Here is a 10,124-nt window from a genome sequence, read left to right on the forward strand (position 1 = left end):
GTGACGCGGCATCTTGCTTGAGAATGGCATTCAGATCTGACTCAGCTCCCACAGATCTGTCGAAGTATAGATCGGCACAACAAGCTCTCGATCGGGGCAGGCAGAAGGGGCAGCTCCACCGGTGGGATGAGTCCTGCACCAACCAGGAAGAGGCTGAACTCCACTGGCAGCGGGAAGTCTGGGAGACATCTGGCATAGAGATGTCTGGGTAGATGGGGATGCTGGACACAATTTTAGTGTGGGGACGGAGGTCCTGGCTGCTGAAGGCAGGGGAGATGCAGAGAGTGATGTTGAAAAGGTGATCAATGATAGCACCAGTACCAACGCAGATGGCATCAGTGGTCTGCAACAGGTGAGGCTCACAATGGTGAAAGTCACAGAGAAGCCGTGTGTTTGCTTACTGACAGGGACAGATTTATACTTTTGCCCCCCTTTTTCCCCCCTTCCTAAGACAACTGTCTTGTGTCACTCTTCTAATTCCCTGCTCAGCAGGATACAGAATGTATTTATGTGAATGTACATATGTTTATATGCATATATGCACCTTACATTTAATTTTGGCCCTTAATCCTATACAATCAGAATTGCTTTTCTAGTGCACATTCAAAATGGCAGCAAGAACTGATGCTTCTCTAAAAAGCGATCCTTTATGGATCGCTTTTCAGAGGAATTTAACAGTGCACATGGTTGCAGGGAAGTTGCAGTGTGGTCCCCTTCACCCGGTGGTATACTTCTTGCCGTGGCCACAGCATGTATGCGAACATAGCTGCTAAGGGGGAGCCAATGGGGGTAGTAAAAATGTGGCTCAGCCCCGGGGTTTTACTGCCCCCCTAATATCATGTGTGAATGAGCCCTTTGTTCACATCGGTGCGAGTTCATATTGGGCAGTCTATCAATTTCAATGGGCTTCCCTCCCCACAGAAACGCAGGGGAAGAAGTCACCAACCCTTTAATAAAAATCATGCTGCACCGAAAGAAAATCACCAGGTTTGCCAGTGTATGGGGGTACCATTAAGAATTAAAAAGGTCAGAGGTAAAAAGGTTGAGAAACACTGCATAGAGAACAAACCTTGCTCATTGTGTGGAAGCAGCAGTTTCTCTGCAGAGGTTTGTCATGCCCCCCCAACATATCTATGTGCTAACAGCAAATATCATGCTCCCTGATGATTGGCGAGTTCTAGATGCTAATAAAGATACACACAGATCACTGTTTCTACACAGAGCGCAAGGAACCTTCTCTACAACATGCTGAAAGGAATGGGTTTTCTGCTCATGCTGTGGCTACTTTCTAAAGTGCTTCTCTAAGGATTTTCTTTTGAAAGTTCTTTCTCTGACTTTGCATACCTTTTGTTTTTATGCACTTGTAATGTACTAAGCTGAATTAAACAAAAAGTTCAGATGTACATTAAAATATAAATAAGTAGCAGGGGAAGTAACTTCAGGATTAGGAGTCTGCCTGAATCCATGGAGAACTTAAACGCCACAGTTACCGCCCTATTACAGAAGCTAATTCCAGGTACTCCAATTGAAAGACTGGAATTCGACTGGATCCAAAGGGCCCTTGCCCGAAAAGGCCTGAAGGTCCCACTTACTACATCATAGTCATACCTATATGACTGTCATGCAAGCAGCCTGGTCTAAGAGGGAGCTGACTTTCAATCTCACAAATACCAAATATTTTCCAATCTGGCTCTGCAAACACTCCTGAGACACAAGGAATTGAAGCTCTTTGTCCAGACGCTACAAAACCACCCCATTATACATTGCTGGAACTTTCCATTCCAGCTAATCTTCTCCTTTCAAGGCCATCCTTATGATGGCACCATGCCAGAAGAAGCTGAGGAAGTCCTCACCAAATTGCAGCTCATGCTCCCAACATCTACTGGCTCACAGTCATGTCAATCTGCCTCCCACAAATGTCCTCTCTGGGAACCTCTTCCTCAAAGACGACGTCCTGCACCTAGGCAGACTAGGTCGACTTCTAGACCTGAAGTCCAAGATGAACACTGAATTCCCACTGTCTTTCCATCTTCTTTTCTGCCCTCTTATTTTTTGGGCTAGTCGACTATTTTTGGACCTTACACATTTACCACTAAGGTACTCCAGAACAGTCCCATAGACTTGAACATACTAGTTTCTGTGCATGTTCATGACTATGGTCTTGGTCTTCCTCAATATACATGTTGTGTTTTTATTTACTTCTGGGAGCTGACTGCCACCCTTGGGGACCTCCTAGAGTTTTACAATCTGCTATTTGCTTTGCTCCATAGGAACAGTGCCGTAAGACCTCACTACTCAACCACGCTAAGACTTTAATCACTTCCCTCCCGCCATATAAGTTAATGACGGAAGGGCTGTGGTTCTCTCACTCTGGGAGGACATCATACAACGTCCTCCCACTCTGGGTGTGCATGCGCAGCGATCGGTGGAAAGAGCCGATGACTTCAGCTCTGTCATGTGATCAGCTGTGTCCAAGCACAGCTGATCACATGTATATAAGGAAAGTCCGGTTATTGCCATTCCTCTCCTCCCGAGCTGTCACGCTGACAGCTCGTGAGGAGAGGAGAACCTGTAATCGGCATTCCTCGGAGGGGACATCTACACTGACCATCAGGGCAATGATGATCAGTGCTCTGATGATCAGTGTAGCCCCATCAGTGCCACCTGTCAGTGCCCATCAATGCCACCTGTCAGTGCCCATCAATTCCACCTGTCAGTGCCCATCAGTGCACATCAATGCCACATATCAGTGCATACCAGTGCACATCAATGCCACATATCAGTGCCCATCTGAGCTGCCTTTCAGTGCCAACTATCAGTGCCAGTCAGTGCCACCTATCAGTGCCAGTCAGTGCAGCCTATCAGTGCCACCTATCAGTGCCCATCACTGCAGCCTCATTAGCGCACATCAGTGAAGGAGAAAAATCACTTATTTACAAAATTGTATAACAGAAACTAAGAAAAAAATGTTTTTTTTTTCAAAATTTCCAGTTGTTTTTGGTTTGTTTAGCAAAAAATAAAAAACCCAGAGGTGATTAAATACCACCAAAAGAAAGCTCTATCTATCTAAAAAAAATGGTAAAAATGTCACATGGGTACAGTGTTGCATGACAACTCAATTGTCATTCAAAGTGCGACAGCTCTGAAAGCTGAAAATTAGCCTGTGCAGGAGGGGGGTGAAAGTGCCTGTTGGACAAGTGGTTAATCACTAGGTTACTCTAGACCATGGGTGCTGGACCCTTTTAACTATTTTGCCTTTTGGCCCCACTTGGATGGGCAGTGAACAGGGGCAGACTGACAACTCATGGAGCCCCCGGGCACTAGGGGATCATGGGGCCCCTGTGTCCTTGCCCAAACTAAAAAAAAGCCTATGAAAAAGGGGCATCTCATGGGGCCCCCTACTGACTCTGGGCGCTCTGGCAGTGCCCGAGTTTCCAAATGGTCAGTCCTCCCCTGGCAGTGAACTCCTACTTCTTTCCACTGGTACTATATGTATCTGTTCACGAGTTAGCACATAAACATGTTTTGATATTTAAATGCTTCTCTCCCCCACCCCCCTTTTTTTCATCCCCCCCCTTTTTTCCCAAGGTCAGGCAATAGTTTTGCTACTTTCATCCAGCATGTTTTATGGTTAATTACTGCAATGTGTGCCTGGTCGGTCCTGGCGACCCCCAACTATGGCAGTGCATACCATCACCGCCGTTGATTGCTTAGGCAAGTTCTTCTTTGATATCCCTGTGGTTGAGTCTACTATTCCTTCTCTTAATGCACTCTCCCTCCCAGTCTTCCTTTTTTTCCCTGGACATCGAAATGCCCGAGTCCACCATATACGAGCCAGGCTGGGCCTTTATGTCTTTTAGCCACTTTACCTTTTATCGACCATGATAGCTACCTCAAAATGTGTCATGGTGTCCCATAATGTACAGGGTTTTAACTCTCCCCGGATATGTAAGTGTGCCTTCAATTACTATGCCTCACTTCGAGCCCATGTTATAGGACTGCAAGGAACCAGATTTTCCACTTTCTTCTTCCTCAAATATTTCCACAAAAACTACCCCCAGGTGTTCCAGGTGACCTTTGAGGAAAAACGGAGAGGCATCTTAGTGGCATTCCATAAAAGCTCTCTCTTCATATGCTCCCTTGAAATCGTAGCTCCTACAGGTTGCTATCTAATAACACAGGGGACAATCTTAGATGTTGAAGTGACCATAGGTAACTATTATACCCCCAATGCTTACCAGTTCTGATTTTTCTCTAACTTACTGCGTTTAATTTCTTTGCAAAGGAAGGGCACTCTGATCATGATGGGGGACAGCAATATGGTATTGAATAGACAGTTAGACCAATCCCCCTCAGTTGCCCCCTCCCAGGTCCCTGCTGAAGCTAACTCACAAACGAAGCAACTCTTAGACCTTTTGTTAGAACATGCTTTGGTGGATGCCTGGAGGGAGCTTAACCCTAGAGTGCAGAATTATACTTACTACTTGGTGCCCCATAATTGCCACACAAAACTATACCACTTTTCCATTCCTCAAACATTCATTAATGTCAAGATCCTGTCCACATCCTGGTCTGATCACTTCCCACTTTTACTCCCCTGTAAATCGCTGGCTTCTGCCCATCAGCACTATTCCTGGTGTCTTAACGACTCTCTACTGTCTTTTGACAAGACGATTGGAGCCATCCAGGACTCTATCTCCACTTACTTTGCTGACAATACTGAATCGGCTTCATCCCCCATGATTTTGTGGGAAGCTCACAAAGTCACACTAAGAGAGAGACTTATACAACTTCTATCTCGCAAGAAGAAAGAGAGAGGCTCTCGAATAGCAACCTTTTTCTCAAGTTTTGTACAGTTGGAAACCCAATTTAAGGAGTCCCGCTCTGTCTCTCTGTGTAGGAAGCCACCAGGGTGGAACTAAACCTTCTTCTTAACAATAAGGCAGAAAAACAGCTTAGATGGTCCTGACATAAATACTATTCCTGCGCCAACAAATCAGGCCCGATGCTGGCCAACCTTCTCAAAGTCCATACCCGGTATATCAAACCGATCAGGATATGCTTACCCAATAAAGTCATCACAGCCAACCCCTCCAAAATCGTGGATACTTTTGCTTCAGTTCTGTTTGCATTATATATATTTTTTCAACTACCTACATTCCCATTCTGACTTACATCCTTGGTCAACGGCAGCTTAAATAGTGATGATCCCAAAACCTGGGAAGGACCCTCAGGATCTTTATAACTTTCGACCCATTTCCCTATTAAAGGACAATATTAAAATCCTCAAAAATTTTCTCCAACAGAATTAACTCTTTTTTTTACACCATCTTAACCATAAAAACCAAGGGAGCTTTGTCCCCTTTCGGCAGGGTCTCTGACAAAACTCGCAAAGTCATTCACCTTATCCACTTACTGCAACAAAAAAAAACCCCTGGTATGATTTGACTCTCTCCTGGGAGTATGTGTATTATGTTTTGGATAAATGGGGATTCCCGCCCACCTTTACATCCTGGCTGAGGGCTCTACTGTATATCATGGACCCTCTGTCATGGTTTGCTATCTTTCTCAACAATCTTCCCCTTTCCCAGTCCACAGGGGAACATGCTAGGGGTGTCCTCTTTCCCCTATACTTTTCATTTTGGCCTTAGAGCCCCTGTTACAGCTCATCAGATCTAACCCAGACTTCAAAGGGCTTATGGTTGGTCAACAGTCTTTCAAAGATAGCACATTTGCGGATGACTTGCTTTTGACCCTGACTCAACCACATACTACACTACCTACCCTTTTTTCTATCCTCACCCACTTTTCCAATATCTCTGGCCAAGTAGTAAACAAGGACAAATCATCGGCCCTTAATGTCTCTCTCCCTGAGGTGGAGATCAGTTTATTACAACAAAACTATAACTTCGCCTGGCCCGCTGCCCACTTAATGTCTCGGGATTAATCTCAGCAGATCCTACCACACCCTCTATGAGGCCAATTATATCCCAATTATTAGTTCTCTTAAAACCTTACTCACATCCTGGTCTCACCAACCCCTTTCATGGATTTGCAGAATCAACGCAGTGAAGATGACTATACTTCCAAAGCTCCTATACTTATTCCGCACGCTCCACTTCCCAGTCTCTTCTTATGCCCTAAAGTAATTTCAAAATTATGCTCTACATTTAATCTGGGCTAACAAGAGACCTCAGGTCACCAAACACATCATGCCCATATACAAGAAACAAGAAGGCTTAGGGGTTCCCAACTTCTCCAAGTAGTACTTGGTAGTAGTAGCGGTAGTGGTGTATTTAGGTTTTGTGCTGCGCTAGGCAACACAAAAATTGTCTGCCCCCATGGACACCGACCAACACAACCCCCCCTTCCCCCTCCCACGGAGAGAGTCTGACATTGACCAACAACACTCCTGCCCCCCACCTGGGAGCCTTCCACAACCCCCCCACCCCCCATGGTGATAGAGAGACACTCATCTTCACACCTCCAGACATTCCCAGGAACATGAGCCAGGCTCTACTTATACCATGAAGCAGACCGCGGCCTCTCTTGGTTCCCATGGCGTGTCCCTTCTTTCATCCCTTCTTCTGGGGGCAGGTGCCTTGTTTGCCTTGTGGTAAATACACCCCTGTGTGGCGGCTCAAATCACATCCTTGACCTCCTTATATGCTGCACAGCAAGCCCCTATATGGGTCACCTTGGAAGTGCACCCTTGCTTCCCAGTCTCTCCTTGATTACTTTTATTGCTTCCCCCGAGTTCTAGTCCCACAACTATCAGCCCTCTAATGGTCCACTCATTGTGCATATTGGACTTTAGCAAATACTCCAGTGGTCTAATCTCCCCTCATCTACCACTTCTTGCCCTCTTGGACAACCCTCTGTTTCCTTTTGGCCTTGAGTCCCCCAGCGCCTTCCATTGGTGGGTCTCCCACAAACTTCAGTGTGTCCACTCGTTGCTCACTGGCAGTTCTGTTTACACCTGGGCAGAAATAAGGGACAAATACCAAGCCCCTCAGACTGAACTTTTCCAGTTCTTACAAATTAACCATTGGGTTACTTCAGTGCTCACTGACAAAAATCTGACGACCCAACTGTACCTGTTGGAACATATTTGTCATTGGATGCCCGTCTCCCCCAAACTTATCTCTATTCTTTATTCACAGTTGACTAATTTTCAAAATCCCAACAAACACACTTACATTTCCCGGTGGGAAAGTGACCTTTAAAGCACCAAAGACAAGGGCTGCTGGTCACAGATATGGACAACCCTGACCTCATGCTCTATCAATATTCTTACAATGGAATTTGCCTTTAAAACTGTTACAAGGTAGTACTTGGTCTTGTCTCGTCTAGCATACCTTCATTCATCTGCCAATTGGTACCATCCGATCAGTACCTGTTTCCGAAGCTGCAGTACCTCGGGAGATGTCCTATACATATGGTGGACATGCCTTTTGCTCTCTCGGTTCTGGTCAAAGGTCTTTAAACTCCTACATTCATTATTAGTTTGTGTTGCAGATTACCCAAGTAGTTAGAGAAAGATCACATACTATTTTCAGGGACAGCTAGAGGCTACTGCAGCTAATGATTTCATAAAATGCCTATCTATATATACAAAGTGCACGTTTCTGTCAGTAAATTGTTAATTAATCTGTGTTTAGACAGTTTTACATATATCAGATTAAAACATTTTTGAAAGATTAAGTGTGCCTGGAGATGCAGGAGGCAAAGATAAGTGGAAAAACGCAGAAAGTGTGATACTAAAAACACGTTATGGGTGGAATTAACTGGGTGTTAATTGAAGTATGTTACAAACCCCCAACCCCTCCCCCCTACATTGAAAACAGCAACATTCATTTAATTTATAAATGAAAATCCACATACTAAAAAGACAATAACAAAATAGCAAAAAAGCAAAGAATATACAGTAAATGGCAGTTTTTCATACTGTTTTGTGCAAACACATTTCACCAAGCAATAAGTTCCAAAAACTAAAAACAAAAGCTTCCAATGTCAAAGGAAAAAAACTATAAGCTAAGGCCTGACCACTAGAGATATTATATTGACTGCCTTCAATTCTCTATTAGATGAAAAAGCCCCTAAGCCCCTACAGTATGTGGAGCACTGGGATAAAGATCTTGGTGAAGATACAGATCAGGAGGATTGGAGGCAGATCTGATAAGCTACACTACGTTCCATTGCTCCATAAATTCTATAGAATCCAACTTCAAGTTACTCAGACATTGGTATATGGTCTGGCAAAGTTTTCATCCTTAGTGTCAGGGCTGTGTTTTAAAGGGGGGCAGACTCAAGGTACCCTTTTCCACATATGGTGGACTTGCTCTCATAGTTAGAGGTTTTGGATTGGAGTGGAGTGGAGTAAACCAGATAGTTTACACTCTGCTAGGCAGGGGCATCCTGAAAAAAAAACTAAACAGGTCTTGTTAAATTTGAAGTGTGGGTATTCCCAATGATAAGATGTGTAAGTTTGAATGGGTCTGGAACCCCTGAAGTGAACATTACTTACCTAATGACTATGACCACTCTCTGCTGACCATCTGATCACCTTTGCCCCTTAGCTTTATTATTCTACATGATCTCCAAGTCTACCTCCACCCCCAGTGGACCCTCCACCCTCCACCGATCTTGCCTCCTTATTATGCTTCTATCCTTTACTTTCTGGGGCCAGTAGGGAGCCCCATGAGAGGCTCCTGGCAGAAGAACAGGGCGATAGGCGCCAAGGAGCCTAGTGTAGTAAGAGGGTTCCTTAAGATAGATTTAAAAGCAATACATTTGCACTCACAGATGTGGAGCTACGCTAGACATGTCTCCACAATGGAAGGTCCAAGGCCAAGGTGGATGGATGGATGGGGAGGCTGTATGAACACAGGATTCAGGGCAGCTTGGACACTTTAACATCTGTTGTCACTGATGCTGTAGAGCCTCTGGGTCCGGGATCACTGATGACTGGAAACCGCCATCAGAAAGAGTCTTCCTCACCACAATACACCACCGTGAGGCTTGATAAACCTAGGAAAACGTTTTGAAAGAGCAATATACTTTCTTCATTGGCTTGTGGTGATTTCCAGTTATCAGTGATTCTGGTTCCAGTAGCTGGTTCCAGCGATGGCAGTGGTTACAGCTTCCAAGCAGTCTGCATCCTGTGTTCATACAGCCACCCATTCTATCCATCCACCTTGGTCCTGGACTTTCCAATATGTAGACATGCCTAGCCTAGCTCCATGTCTCTGAGTTCATATTAATTGCTTTTAAATTAATCTTTAGAAACCCAACTTACTACACTAGGTCCCTTGGCTCCTCTCTCCTGTGTTCTACTGTCTTTCAGCTGATCAGTTCCCCAAGCCAGTTTAGAAGAAGGCAGCCTAGTGTTAGCAAATTTTAACATTAACTGCAGTGCTTTTAAAATGCAGTGAGTATTTTTAAAAAATGCATAGTACATGCAATACAGCCATTCTGCATGAAGCTGGTTGTTAAGGATGCCATCAGGTGCAGTCCCTTAACAACCGGCTATTCATTGGTTGTTAAGGATACCGGTATGTAATTGTTAAGGAGCTGGAACCTACCACTGGAGGGGAGGAGGAGGAGAGACAGCTGGAGTGGGTCAGCCTGGAGCAGCAGCTATAAGGAGAGGAGGGGGGCAGCCAGACAGGAGGAGATGGGTGCAAGAATGTACAACTCCGATGCTGTCCTGGGTGGGAATAGGGAGAGTGCTTTTTTCTACCTATCTGCTGGCTCCTTAACAATCAGCTATTCACAGTATGCAAAATTTTGGCACGTGACCCCAAAAATGAACCTAAAAACACACCCTTGTGCTTCTTTGGTGCATTTTTGGTGAGGTTCCCATTGATTTCAATGAAAGGTACATCTTTGGTGTGCTTGTGTGTGTAGAATGTCATTTTCTGTTACATTTGAGTGTGGGTGGGACAGAAGGGGCCTCATGATCTTCTATTGCTCAGGGACCTTATGAGTTGCAAAACAGCCCCTGGTTCTAACTCAGTAAATTGCTTCAAAAAAGGGTTGGATTTTTTTATGCATGAAATATGAATGCCCTCTAATATTTGTAAGAAAAACAATATAGACTGTTGATCCAGCAAGCTATCTGA

The sequence above is a fragment of the Staurois parvus genome, unplaced genomic scaffold (assembly GCF_062004578.1).
Source record: "Staurois parvus isolate SC_StPar_1 unplaced genomic scaffold, SC_StPar_1.0 ptg000204l, whole genome shotgun sequence".
In the NCBI taxonomy this organism is placed as follows: domain Eukaryota; kingdom Metazoa; phylum Chordata; class Amphibia; order Anura; family Ranidae; genus Staurois; species Staurois parvus.